The sequence below is a fragment of the Pteropus alecto genome, unplaced genomic scaffold, assembly GCF_000325575.1.
Source record: "Pteropus alecto unplaced genomic scaffold, ASM32557v1 scaffold62, whole genome shotgun sequence".
Taxonomy (NCBI): domain Eukaryota; kingdom Metazoa; phylum Chordata; class Mammalia; order Chiroptera; family Pteropodidae; genus Pteropus; species Pteropus alecto.
Window position 1 is genome coordinate 2974117 of NW_006432491.1, and position 15837 is coordinate 2989953.

At 34.2% G+C, this 15837-nt stretch overlaps 1 protein-coding gene and 1 pseudogene across 1 annotated transcript in view; one reads left to right on the forward strand and one right to left on the reverse strand.

Annotated features, from left to right (window-relative positions):
• PXDNL (peroxidasin like) overlaps window positions 1-15837 on the reverse strand; it is a 495544-nt gene that overhangs the window by 332610 nt on the left and 147097 nt on the right.
• On the forward strand, window positions 12363-12481 carry LOC112476200 (annotated as a pseudogene).

Genomic DNA, 15837 nt, shown 5'->3' on the forward strand with positions numbered 1-15837 from the left:
ATTTGTTACATCTCTCCATATTTTCTTTAATTTAACAAATGCATTGATGAACAATGAAGTAATACCTTTATGATTTATTTATCATTTTTATGATAAATCATTTTTATGCTGTATTCATTACTTTTAAATTGGTCACTACTGATAAAGTATGATGCAATAGAAAAAGCATTGAATTTGAAATTAATATCTATTATTAATTACCTGCATGGCACTGGCAATCTCTTTATTCTCTGTAAACTGAAGTGTTTTCATTGAGAGAAATATGAACTTACTCTAGATCTGTGCTGAGTGACACTCCTGCCACATCTATTAATTAGGTGTAAAATTGCCATTGGTCTGTATTAGCTTAATAATATGGTATTTGAAATCCACATGCCCCCAAACAGAAATATTGTGAAGTGTCCTTCTTAGGAGTTAGATGTTGCAATAAAACTTATTATGTTCCTCCTTTGTAGCCTTCCAGAAATTACAACAAAGACCTTTATACCTTTTCACTTTTCACCCAATCCTATCTGGAAACTAAAGCCTAAGTTTTCTCCCAAAGTATACAAATGATGCTGCCATCATTTTTCAATTAATGTAACTATATATTCTCTACTAATTTTTGTCTCTACTTCACATTTATGGTAAATCCTAAGAATAACTATAAACTCAGATAATTGTTCTTGGTAGATTCCATCCCCTGACACTCCACACCACTCCAAAACTGTAACCTATTCTTAGCACTTGATCATGCTCCTGGATCTACAAGTACAGCAGTCTTCGCTTTGCTAAGTATGGCTATCTCTGCATGAAGGTCTGTCAGTATACTAGGTAGAAGAAGAGGGACTAAGAATTTTTCCTTAGAATATCTATGCTAAAATTTATTTGCAAAAACAAACAAACAGCAAAGAATTAGCAAATAATGTGAGAAAATCTAAATTTAAATTGATGGTGTAAATTTTAAAATAATTGCTTATTGTGAAGCTTAAAAAGAGAAGATTAAATTGTACAATAAAAAGGAAGATATATTCAGAGGGAATTATTAGAATTAAATTTTGTATAGTTCACATTTGGAAGGAAGGTAAAAATATCAATTTATTTAAACTCTGATAGATTGAGCATATATATGCTAAAAATCTAGTAAAGATCACTAAATATAAAAAGGAAATGATTAACTTCTAAACTTTCAGAAAAAAAACTGATAAGGAAACTAATCAATTAGTACAAAAGAAGTCAAGAAAGAGATTTTAAAAAAGAAAAACATAGAAAGGCCAGAAAAACAGAAACCAGAAAAATTAGTAAAAATAAATATCAATATTTTCAATAAATGTAAATGGACTAAATGTTCCACATAAAATACAAAGATCATTAGAATGGGTAAAAAGATAAATTAATTAGTTAGCGTGTGACAGATCCAAAATTTAAATTCAAATTGCTAGTCTTGTACTTCAGGCCAAAATAGAGTAATAAAGACAAGATCAGATTTGTCCTCCCACTTGAAATAGTAAAGAAAAAGCAGACAAAATATAAACACTGCTGGATAGCATGCAATGAATGATAGTGATCCCTTGGATACGAGAAACAAATGAGATCAACCCAATGATTGCCTCAGTACTAGAGTCATCAGGACAAAGTATAAGAGAAGAGAGAAATACATAAAGAACCCAATAGATCTGTCAAATATTGATCAGTACATGTGTGAGACGATACAACCCAGGACCACAGAAAGAACCACTTAAAAGGATGAACAGTACCAAAGAAAGTGGTGCCAAAAGGGTCAAACTATTTCCAAATAACTTGTCTGTATTCTAGAACAAAATTCATAAGGATTTACAGGAATACAAAAATATCCAATGTCCAAGAAGTTAAAATTCACAATGTTAGACATCTAATCAAAGTTTACCAGATAGGCAAAGAAGCAGGAAAACATGCCTCATCATGAAGAAAAAGACTGATCAGTTGACACTGATCCAGAACTGATACAGATATTAACTATATAGTCAAAGACATTAAATCAGTATCCCATGGGTCAAAAAATTAAATAGTGAATAGCTATTAAAATCAAAATTCTAGGAGAGATTGGATTAAACATGACGGCATGAGAGACATTCCTAGATCTCTCTCCTTGAAACAACAATAAGCTGAACACCTAAAACTCAACGAAAAACACCCAAACTGCACACCAACATGTCTGAGTGTGGAATCTGCACATATGAGCTACCACAGGTCGGAACCCCGGGTGTCAGGCGGTAGACTTTATATAAAGCAGAGATCCAAGAGGCTTAGACACCATCTACTGGGAACCAAAAGAAAAACACCTTATTTGCAACAGGATGGGGACCATTATAGAATAAATCTTCTTTCTGGAAAAAAAAAAAAAAAAAGCATAACACACTTTCATAAATGCCCAGGTGGAGAAATAGTCCATTAACACCATGAACAACCAAGGTGACAAGGTAACTCAGAAAGAAAGAGAAAAATCTCCAGAAAATAAGCTTACAGACATAGAAATGTATGATTTAAAAGACACGGCTCTCAACCCAGAGGGCCCCTCCCCCCATACCCTTTGAGATGGAACACCGCGGAGCCCCAGGGGAATGTGAGCAAACGCTACTGAGACTGTCACTGACACTGACAGGAACTAAGACTGAGGTTAATGAGCACAATTAAACAGAAAATTCAGGATGGTACTTCTGAAAAAACTCGGTGAGATCCGAAACAAATCATATCAACAATTTCAGGAATTGAAAAAAACAACTACATAAGCAGAATGAGTTCTTTAGCAAGGAGATTGAAACCCTCAAAAAGAACCGAATAGACCTTCTGGAGATAAGAACTCACTGCAAGAGTTGAAAAATGAAATAACAAGTTTGGCAAATAGAGTCGACCGAATGGAGGAAAGGATCAGTGATATTGAAGACAGAAATCTAGAAATAAATCAGAAGGAAGAAGAGAGAAACTGAAAAGTGAAAAATAATAAAAGAGAAATACAAGAAACAGCTGATACCACCAGGAGAAGAAACATAAGAATAATGGGAATTCTTGAAGAGGATGAAAAGAAGCAGGAATTAGAAAGCATTTTCAGACAAATAGTTGATGAGAACTTCTCAAATCTAAGGAATGAACTGGAGCTTGGAATTCAAGAAGTCAACAGAATACCCAATTATCTCAACCCAAAAAGGCCTTCACCAAGACACATTGTATTAAAATTATCAAAAATCAATGACAAAGACAGAATTCTCAGGGAAGCCAGAAAAAAGAAGATGGTAACGTATAAAGGAAAACTCATTAGATTATCATTGGACTTCTCAGGACAAACCTTACAAGTCAGAACGGAGTGGAATCAAATCATCAAATTATTAAATGAAAAGAACTGCCAGCCAAGAATATTGTATCCAGCTAAACTCTCCTTTAGATATGAAGGAGAAATAAAGACCTTTCCAAACATAAAAAACAATTGAGAGAATTCTCCATTATGAGACCTGCTCTACAGGAAATATTAAAAGGGGTCAGCTCACCTAAAATAAAATGACCAAAATTGCATAATTAGCAGTAAGGTGACTAGCAGGCTGATAAAAGCAGAAGAGTGCAATCCTTACTAAGAACAGGGCTTTATAAGCTTAAAATAAGAAGAGATGTGCTATAACAAGATAGTAACGAATGTTCAGCATACATAGGGACAAAATGAGACAACAATAACTGAAAAGGAGAGGATTTAAAGATCCAAATTTGCAAAGGGGAATAGAGATAAGGCACACACAGAAGAAAAGGGAGACTGTATATATACAACTATCCTTTTCATATTTGTAATGGTAACCACAGGCCAAAGATTTAGAACCAAAGTACACAAAATAAAACAAGAAGGACCAGAGGGAAAACCCACAAAAGCCAACCGAAATAAAGAAAACAGAAACACAAGGACAAGGAAGCAATGAAAACAGCGAGCGACCAGAAAGCAAAAGATAAAATGGCTATAAGAAGACGTCATATCTCAATAATCACCCTAAATGTAAATGGACTGAACTCACCAATAAAAAGGCACAGAGCTGTAGATTGAATTAAAAAACAAAACCCAACCATATGCTGCCTCCAGCAGACACATCTCAGTTTCAAAGACAAAGGTAGACTCAAAGTGAAAGGGTGGAAAATGACATTTCAAGCAAATGACATTCAGAGAAAAGCAGGAATAGCAGTACTAATATCAGAGAAAATAGAATTCAAAATCAAAAAGGTAAAGAAAGATACTGAGGGACACTTTATAATGATAAAGGAAATCTTGCACCAAGAAGACATAACACCTATTAATATCTCATTCAGAGAGCCCCGAAATATGTAAAGCAATTACTCACAGAACTAAAGAGAGAAACAGATCAAAACACTATCATAGTAGGGGATCTTTCAGTTATAGACAGCTCATCCAAACAGAAAATCAATAAGGAAATAACATCCTTAAATGACACATTAGACCAACTATATATAATTGACATTTATGGAGCCTTCCATCCCCAAACAGCTGCTTATACATTCTTCTCTAGTGCACATGAAACATTTTCAAGGATTGACCACATATTGGGACACAGAGATAGCCTCAAATATAAGAGGATTGAAATCATACAAATCATATTCTCTGATAATAATGCTTTGAAACTAGAGATCAACTGCAAAAAGAAAGCAGAAAGAATCACAAATAATGGAGATTAAACAACATATTACTGAAAAATAATGGTCAGAAAAGAAATAAAAAGACAGATCAAGAGATACATAGAAATGAATGATAGTGATACTACAACATATCAAAACTTTTGGGACAAGTCAAAAACGGTCATAAGAGGAAAATTCATATCATTACAGGCCTACCTCCAAAAATAAGAACTAACCCAAATAAACGACCTAAAGCTTCATCTTAAAAAAACTAGAAAAAGAAGAACGAATGAAGCCTAAAGTCAGCAGAAGGAAAGAAATCATCAAAATTAAGCAGAAATAAATGAAATTTTTAAAAAAAGAAAAAAGAAATGCAGCAAAGAGCCTATTAATATCTAGTTCTTTGAAAATGTTAATAAAATTGACAAACCCCTGGCTAGACTCACTAAAGAAAAAGAGAAAGGAAACAAATAAACAAAATCAGAGATGAAAGAGAGGAAATTACAACTGACATCGCAGAAATACAAAGGATCATACAAGAATACTATGAAAAAGTATATAACACCAAATTTAATAACCTAGAAGAAATAGACCAGTACTTAGAAAAATACAACCTTCCAAGACTGAATCAAGAAGATCTGGAAAATCTAAATAGACCAATCGGCATTATGGAAATTGAAACGATCATCAAAAACCTACCAAAAAGTAAAAGTCCAGGACCAGATGGCTTCACCAGTGAATTCTACCAAACATTCAAAGATTTAATATCTATTCTCCTCAAACTCTGCCAAAAAATCAGAGGGAAGGCAATACTTCCCAACTCATTTTATGAGGCCTGTATTACCTTGATACCAAATCTGTTAAAGTAACACAAAAAAAGAAAACTACAAACCAATATCTCTCATGAACACAAATGCAAAAATCTTAAATAAGATACTAGCAAACCGAATACAGCAACATATTAAAAAGATACTACACCACGATTAAGTGGGCTTCATCCCAGGGGCACAGTGATGGTTCAACATACACAAATCAATTACTGTGATACACCACATAAACAAATTAAAAAATAAGGATCATATGATCATATCAATAGATGCAGAAAAAGCCTTTAACAAGATATAGCACCCATTTATGATCAAAACACAACAAAATTGGAATAGAAGGAAAGTAACTTAATATCAAAAAGGCCATCTGACAAACCCTCAGCCAACAATATACTTCATGGTGGAAAACTAAAAACCTTCCCTCTAGGTTCAGGAACAAGGCAAGACTGTCCACTATATAACCGTAGAGGTCCTAGCGAGTGCAATCAGACAAGAGAAAGATATAAATGCATCCAAATAGGAAACAAAGAAGTTAAACTGTCACTATTTGCAGACGACATGATTCTCTATATAGAAAACTCTAAAAACTCCACAAGAACACTACTACAATGGAATATTACTTAGCCATTTGCAACAAAATGGATGAACCTTGAAATAATCATACTAAGTGAAATAAGCCACACAGAAAAGGTTGAAAATCACATGATATCACATATATGGGATATAAGCCTAAAAGCAACACATGAACAGGACAAACAGAGACTCATGGACATGGACAATGGATTAGTGGTTACCAGAAGGGAAAGGGAAGCGGAGAGGGGGAAAATAAAAAAATAAAATGTTAAAAAAAAATTATTTATATAGTATGAAAAAATAAATAAACTGGCATTTTAAAAAAATTAAAAAATAAAATAAAAATTCTATAAATAAAAATGATAATCTTCCCAATGAAAAAAAATACATTGAATTAGATTAACAGTACATTAAGTATTATAGAAGTTTAGTGAATTTGAATACATAGCAATCAAAATTATCAAAAATAAAACACAGAGAGAAGAAAAGAATTTTAAAAATTAACTGAGGCATAAGTAACTTAAGTGGCTTACTTGATGAGTAAGTGAATTTGACTTGAATTCTGAAAATAAACTAAAAGGAATTTTTCCTCCCTTTTTTAATTCCCCCTCCACTTTCACCCCTGACCTATGGATATTGCCTTTTCCCCCTAAGAACTGGATCTCTGGCAGGGCAGGGCATCTCCTCCCACATGCTCTTGGTGTGCACCTGGGACCTGGCGCACCCGGGGCCTGGAGCACCCAGGATATAGTCTATGGCTCCACCTGGGGAGCGAACCCAGGACCTTCTGTCTGTAAAGTAGACATGCTAACCACTACTCAATGGAGCCACCCCTAAAAGGAATTTTTTGAAGGTTAACGAGCACATGAATTTTTTAAAAAGATTAACAAGAATTAGCATGGTTTCACCAAAAATAAATTCTTGCAAGCCAAATCATTCTTTAACAGTCTTGGAATCTAGCAAATGCAGCAATTATAACAGAAGTGGCATTAAGTAAACTATCTCACTAGGACCAGGTGAAAGCATAGTCAATAACTGTAGGTAAATGAATGAACTTCAACTTAAAAGAAGATTTCTACAAGAGTGCTAGTAACTGTGTCTTCAGTTCTGTCTGGTTCAACATCTTATTAGTAAAATAGAGAATAATTAGAGAAGGAAATAAAATCTACAAATAGCCTGAAGCTTTGCAAGAAACGTCATATGTGGTTCACTTAAGTTATTTTCTAAGTGATCCTTAGAATAATGGCACAAATTTTAAATGAATATTCTTTCCAGTACAAATACCAAATTGTATAAGTCTAGGATGAAGAGAAATAATTTTTTTTTATTTTATTTTTATCATTAATTAGTGTTCATCAAGAACTATGTACCAGGTACCCTGTGAGGTCCTACAAACTAAAAATAATTAAGTGTACAGCTAGTATTATCTAGTATTAGTCAGTGAAAAAGCTAATGAAATATTACTTTGCATCATTAGACTATAAAAGAAAATTCATCAATTATAGGAACATATATCCTAATTTGCTCTGAAATGTTTAGATGATAACCATTTTACTGTGTTTGGTTGTGGGTAAAAGGTATAAGCAAACAGGATTCGATTCAAGAGAAAGTAATTAGATGATGAAAAGCAGAGGAACAGTATAAGAAGAGAAACAATTGAAAAACAATTGAGGGATTTTTAACTTTGACTCAAGAAAAACATAAATACTCTCTTTAAATATTTGAAAATTCCAAGTTTTATATATATACGTTAATCTAAATTAAGTGACCAAAAAATCTAAGGGTATAGTAAATTATCACACATCAAAATTTTGGACTATTTGAAACCATACCTAGGAAGCATATTTAATGATCTGGGGAAATGTTCTCAACATAGGAAGTCGTTCTGAAAATAGTGTATGAAATAGTTCAAATTCAATTTCTCACTTGAGCGTGTTTAGAAGCACACATGGGAAAACATATACAAAAAAAAAAAAAAGATACCAAATGCTAGTAGTGACTGTCTTTGCAGGGTAGAAATGTAAGTGAATTTCATTTTTTATTCTTTTTTAATATTTTCCAAAGTTTCTACAATAAACAAATACCTCTTTAACAAATATGATAATATGTTATAATGAAAATATGCTTATGGGTTCCTCTCAAAAGACAATTAAAATCAGCAACTATAGGAAGACAGATTTTGGCTTAATAAACATTTTAAGTTTCTAAATCAGAGTTGACCAATTAAATGAATGGTCTTGAAAGACAATCAGTGCTCATGACCACAGACTCTTCAACAGAGGCTCGATGACAACTCAATTAGTGCAGTATAAAGAAGAGTCAAGCAGATGTTTTTAACTTTTACAATCCTTTTAATGCAGAGAATCTATGATCCTTTAAATGGAAAAACCAGGGTTAGAAACCCAAGAGTCAGAAAGACCATCCTCACGAAATAGTTTAAGTACAGAGATGATGTGCAGAAAAAATATTAGCCCCCCAGCAATTTAGACTTAAGAGATGTTTAGGCTTTTATAGGTTTTTAGATGTAGGTATAATTTTTTCGATATTTAATCAAAAATGCCAACACATCACAGATTCTAAATAATTGTCTTTTTAAAAAAAATCTCTGAGAACTTAAAGAAAAAGTAAAAAGTTATTTTAAAATGCACTGTTTGAAACAATGTGGCCCAAAACTTAAAGTTGCTTTAAATTTCATGGCCAATTTATAAATCCAATATTTTCCTCCAATAAATTTCAAAATTGTCTTTTCATCTTTGAAATTCATAAAATATATTCAGTGTCTGAATTGTATACATTTTCTACTATTTTATAGCCTCTACGGAGCAGGATTCAAGTCACTGCCTGTTTTCCTCTTATTGTGTCCGAGAAGGCACTCTATTATGTATCCTAAAAAGACAATTGTATTGCAGCTTCATGATTCTGCTCAGTGATGCAGAAAACTCAGGTTGACTGGTGCCTAGATGGATTCAAGGACTAAAAACTGAAAAGCTCTGGGAGTTAGAATCTCTCAGCACCAGTTAACTGAAATGTAAAGGAAATAATGGCAAATTGGCTGTCTTGAATTGGGTGTAAAGGAGAACCCTTGAAATAATTGAATGTCATGACTTTGGAAAGAGAAACTTCTTACCGATTGCTTTTTTCAGATTTTTTTCAAATAGGGATTTTTGTTACTGTTCAGTTAAAATAAGTGACTGTTACTGAAGGATAATTACTGAAGGGAAAGTTGCACATTGAAGAGAGCTAGAGATTATCTCCTAAAAGTCTTTCTTTTCATTCCTGTGAAATTCAAAGTGGTATTTAGCACTGATATGGGAGCAGTTTGCTGTGCTAGAGGAGCATGGGCCTGAGAGTCAGAAGTTTGGATCCTCATCCTGGTTGTATCAGAAATGGCAACAAGAGCCACCATTCAGTGAATACTGACTGGGTCAGCTCTTTCTTACATTACACCATTGCCTTGTTAGATTGGCATGCCATCTCTTACATACAAGGTAAATAAATAACTTGCCCAAGTATTACCTATTTGCTCACGTAGTTAATAGCAGAGCCATGTTTCAAATCCAGATTTGTCTCCTTCCAAAGTGTTTACTTATCATTTCAGCTACACTTCTTTAGAATATGGACAAATTTTATTTTCTCTCCAGGTCTTAGATTCCTGGACAGTAACAGTGTGAGTCAATAACCTAGAGGTCCTCTCTAGTGATAACATTCTATGAATCCATAAGAAACTTAGAATAAGCTTTTGGCTATTAATCATCTTAATCTATATAGCTCATCATTTGCTAAATACTCTCCTACTTCTTCAATCCATTTATTCTGTACTCTTGAAATTCATTTGTTTTTATAAACTCTAGTTCTTTCTCCAGCAGAATACTATTTTTCTCCTTCAATGGTCTTCTGCAAGGTAGTTCACTATTTTATGCTCATCTTTGGGTCTACATGTATTCATTTCATTTATTCAACATATTTATTCCTAAGAAGTCAGGGACTAGATATTTTACTTTGCATTAGGCCCCAAAACTCAGTTTATAGAGAGAGATATTTAGCATGTGGTCAGCATTATGTGAACTTTAATAGAATTTCAAAGTCTGGCAATAGAATTCCCTTTCATAGCACAAAATGATAGGCTGACAAGTGCCCATTTCATGAATATGCACAACCTTCAGAAGCTAAGTGCAAGCCACAGTTATTCATCCTGTCAGAACAACTGCATCAAAGTGAGACTGACTAATAAAAGGGTAAGGGTTGTCTCTGTCAATATGTATATAACTTTCTCCTGGTAAACATATGTCTATTAGCTAAAAGAATTGTTTCATTTAATCTTAAGCTATTATTATCTGAAATTTGTTTATGAATAATACACTATAAAATTCACAGGCTACTACTATTCCTGTCACTTATTTTGATTTATTCTCAAAAATATTCACTTTTTTCAAAATTTACAACAAATTTTTATGGTTTCTCCTCTGGTTGTTAAGATGGAGCATCAAAGTCTCCAGACTTGTGCTTATGTACTTAAGACTATGATTTCATTTTATTCATAGTAGAGGGACACTGTACAAATAAAAATGATTTTACTAGAGGCCAGATGTCTGTGTGGCAGCCGGACCTGGTATGCATGCAGCTGGAATTAAAGCTTTTGGACTGTAAAACATGATTCACTTCAAAAAAGAGAAAAGTAAGGGTGGTGATTTTTCCTGGGTTATTTCTTAAATTTATCTAGGGTTTCATGATTAATTGGCCAATTAAGGTAATATCTACTAGACATAGGAATATTTCATTGACAATTTTATAAGTAAAAGTTTATTACAGGGAGGAAAATTATTTTCTTGGTATATTTAATACTATATGATATGTGTATGTTTAAAAGAAGTAATTTATATATTCTCAAAAACAATGCCTCTGTGACATTATTTAATCTTCTTGACAAACAGAATTTACTTTTAATGAGTGGTGGAAAAATGCCAGTACGTCTTTGGTACCCTCCTGCCTTCTTGCCAACATTGCTGTTTTCTCCAGCCATATGGAGGCAAGGCAATACACCATGAACACATGTATGCGTAGGGCTCTTGCTTCAGACTGCTACTACTAGCTGTGTTATCTTGATCAGGTTATTAATGTCTCTGTGCCTCAATTTTCTTATTGTTAAGTTGTATTTATCTTGTAGGACTATTGTGAAGATTAGTGATGAAGAGAATTAATTAGGTAGAAAACATTTGTTTTCATCAGAGGGAGATGATACTATTTTAGTATGGAATTTTCTTGACCTGCGTTCCCAGATCTAACTGAGCCCTAGAAGATCAACAGCTTCCTGGATTTGACCAGAAACACCATTGAGACATGTCTGGGGCTATGGGCCTGGTGGTTCTTCATCCAGGTGTGAGAGATAAATTTGTACGATGATTTCACCACTGGGGAAGGAAGGACAGACTCCTGATTCAATACAGGATTTTTAGTGTACCTTTCTGGGTAGAACTGAATCATTCATGGGCTGACCCATTTGATAAAAAAAATTTGCAAATCCTAGGACCTTTGAATAAGATGGGGGCGCCATTATAAAAAAAAAAAAAAAAAAAAAAAAAAAAAAAGAGCAAATTCTGTAAGAACACAGCAAACAAAAAGGTTTCTTCAGATTTCACAAGCCAAATACATACCTTATCATTCCCCACACACTCCTTTGAAGACCATCTTCACCCATAAAGAAGTTCTCATAAGAGAATCACTCTGCTCTCCCTAGTTGTTTTACTTTTTATTTCCCCCAGAGACCCTTAATCTTCACTCCTCAGACCATTCATGTATTTATCTCTAAACTTTCTCTTCCATTTCTAGCCCCACAGAATTGAAAATGGATATCTGGCTTCCTGGTATTTATTTCTGAAGTTCTCAAGAGTAGTATTCCAGTTAATCACCTTGCACAAGCAGTCTGGCCCTGGGACCCTTAGCACTGCAGTTGTACAGGTGAGTGGTAATGTAAGGTCATCCCCAGGACCCAGCAAGCACCCAGGCTCCTGCTGCCCCATCCTCTACCAGTCTGTCTCAGGGAATGGCTCACATATGACCATGAGCATAATTATTTTTACAAGGTTATAACATTAACAGGAAAAAGGCACTATAGCATCTTCAAAGTAACTCAAGTGAAAAATATGAATCACAGTTTTACTGCAGTTTTGAAGCATTTTTCCACATATGTGTCATGCCATGTTTACAGCACATATCTGTCAACTTTTGCTTTCAGTGATGCTTTGTTTCCACTGGACATTAGGGCACTACCTTGCAGTTTGCAAAACTTACACACTCTATTATGAAATCAGTATGTATCTACCATTAAAAAATATATTAGAAGTCTATGACCATGCCACCCTGAACAAGCCCGATCCCATCTGATCTTGGAAGCTAAGCAGGGTAAGGCCTGGTTAGTACTTAGATGGGAGACCACCTAGGAAGACCAGGTGCTGTAGATGTAAAAAAATTTTTAAAAAAGAATTGTAAGCTGACAAGGTCCTTGCAATCTGTGAGGTCGACCAAGTGTTCGCCTCACCTAAAAAAATTAAAAAATTAAAGAAAGAAGAGAGAGAGAGAGAGAGAGAGAGAGGAGAGAGAGAGAGGGTCTAAGACATATTTGGGACAATTTTTTAGAAGAGTAAATGCATATAGGCACACATAAAAATACCTTAAAATATGAAAAACTATAAGGAAGAAAAAAATACGTAGAATCACACCATTTAAAAAAATAAAACAGTGATTTCTACATTCTAATATTAAAATACAGTTAGCAAATTATTATATAAGTGCTGTGGTAAAAAATTTTTAAAAACATGGCTATTAGACATGGAACATTACAAAAACCATAAACCAATCTGTATAGAATATTTTGAACTGTATAGAATATTTTGAACATTATATATGCATTCTAGGAAAGAGTTTTATGGAGAAAATTTTCAGTCAGAAATTTTTTTAATAGAAGCACTGCCAAAACCGTTATCTTTTCCTATATATTTTTGCTATTGTGGGTTAGTTTCTACTACTTCATTGTTAAAATGTTAAAAACAAAAAGAGAACAAGCTTATTATAAGCCTTTTGCCTAATCTCCTACTATAAGTGATGAAGAACTTTTAAAGGGGAACTTGGGGTCCTACTCGTTGGTGTTTGTTCACATAAACTCAAGAAGTAACAGCTCCATTGCCTTTATGGTTCTTTATTCATACACGGCTACAGCCTTCACCTGTTTGTTGATGAACAATTGTGCTGTACATCTGTGATAGCCTTATATGCCCTATACCACTTAATTTCTCCTGACTTACCTCCTCTTTAGCTGCAATCAAGTTTATTTTTGTTAGCCTAAATATTCTAAGTTTTTTTGGAAATGTATAAAATGTATTTATTGTCACCAGCCTTTTAATAAGAAGTTCAGATAGATGATGATGATAGATGATGATAGATAGATAGATAGATAGATAGATAGATAGATAGATAGATAGATAGATAACAGGAGATGAGGGAGATATAGATGAGAGAGAGAGAAAAGAGAGAGGGTTGTATAACATGACTAGAGCACTGGTTATCAAACTAGAATTCTTCAAAATCTCCCAAAGTGCTTGTTAAACACAGATGGCTGGAAATCACCCCAACCCCCACCCCTAGAGTTTTGATGAAGTAAGTCTGAGGTGGGGCCCAAGAATTTCTATTTCTAACAAGTTCTTAGGTGATGCCAACACTACTTACACTTTAAGAACTATGGGGACTAGGACATATTCTTGTTTCAAACAGCACATACAACAAATTATAGATAAATAATGACCTAAACCAATGTGTAAAAGATCATAGCTTATAAAAAAAATCTATGATCAATTAAAAAGACCCAGAAATATTAATTAACACAGCATGCTCAGCCTGATTAACAAGATGAAATAAGTAAGATGATGGAGCAAAGTAGAAATACATTAAGAGGTGCTTTTAGCCCTCTCCTCTAGCTCCTTTAAAACTTTTGAACAAAAAGCATCATCATAGACCACACTTTGAAGCTTTACAAGAATCTTAGCAAGACTGTAAGAAAAGAGGCAGAGATTCCATCTCGGTCCTAGCACAAAGTGTTCTGGATGCTTCTAGACAATGTAGAAAGTAGAATTCTAAAATAGCCTCCAAGAGCCTCATTCCCTGGGATACATATCTGTATAATCCCCCACACCCACCTTTGGAGTGAACAGAACCAGTGAATAGGATGAGGCATCACATTTTGATTATGTTGTGGTATGTACAAAAAGGAATTTACAGATATAATTAAGATTACTAATTGGTTGACTTTGACTTAATCAAAAGAGAAATTAAATGGGTAGGCCTGACTTCTTCTCATTTTTGGACATCAGAGATTCAAAGCCATGGAGATATTCTCCTACTGGTGTTTAGGAGCAAATGGCTATTTTATGGAGATTACAGTAGGCTTCTTCTAAGAGCTGAGAAAGACCCCCAAGTGACAGTCAGCCAGGAAGGAAGGATCTTAGCCCAATGACTGCAAAGATGTGAATTCTGCCAACAAGCTGCATGACCTTGCAAAAGGAGCCAGACCTAGATGAGATCACAGCCCCAGATGATATTTGATGTCTGCTGTGGGAGACCCTGAGTTGAAACCCAGCCATGCCTTGCTTGGATGTCTGATCAACATAATTATGAACTAATAAATGGATACTGCTGTAAAGCACTATTGTTATGCAGCAATAGAAAACAAATATTGTCAATAAAGTATTTTTTTTAATTGGCACAAACCTATTTGTATAAATAGTTCTGCTTTTATTATATCCCCCTCTTATCTTTATCTCTATCAACTATACTAGCAACTTATTGTATAAAATGGAGTTGGGTTCTAGGCTAAGATCCTTAGGCACAGGTTTTTCACCTAGATGAATGTCTGGTGGGTAAGTTAAAAGTTGAGGATATGGAAAACTCCTTTACTGACTAGGTCTGCCCTATTTATTTCAGATTGTCTAATAAGTGAGGCCCTTATTCTTCAAATGCCAGTTAGTGTTCCCAACTTACTATGGCAACTAAAAACATTACCAACATTTAGCAATGCCCCCATAGAGTGAAACCACTAACCCTGTCTATTTATCCTCTCTGGGAACCCTATTATCTCTTAATATTCCCAGAACACATCAAATATTTTCCTGTCTCTGGGCCTGTGCTCTATCATTTCCTCCGTCTGAATATTTTTTCATCAGTTCTAATCTCAACCCCTTCCTCCCTTACTGTCTTCTCTCTACACACACACACACACACACACACACACACACACACACACACACACAAGCACTGCCATGTTCAAATCAAATGTTAGACTTAAAGCACCCATAAATCATACTTTCTTCTTGAAGTCTCAGAACCTCATTTCCCTGATTCACACACACATATGAACATGTTGTCTCCCAACTTCTTTAATCCATTTTGTACTTTCGATTATATTGGTATATGTTGTATTTGTTTTTTGTATACTCTCCCATTATATTTTAAAAGGCATTCCCACAGCAAAAACAAAACAAAACAAAACAAAACAAAAACAAGATTTACTGAATTAATGAATATTACATAAAGAGTATAAGTAACATAATATATTTGTTTCTATTCAGGTATTCAAATTTCAGTTCTCCTGATTGAGAAAATTCAAGTATTCTTGCCACATTCCAAAGATAGCATGCCTAAAAATTAGCTTTCTCTGCCATTAATCCTCCCATTCTTTCTAATAAGTCAGAAGTAAATGTGTGTAATCTCTATCTTCAGTTTCTCTTCCCAATGTAGTAAGAAGTAAATCAATCTGGAAAATAGATCC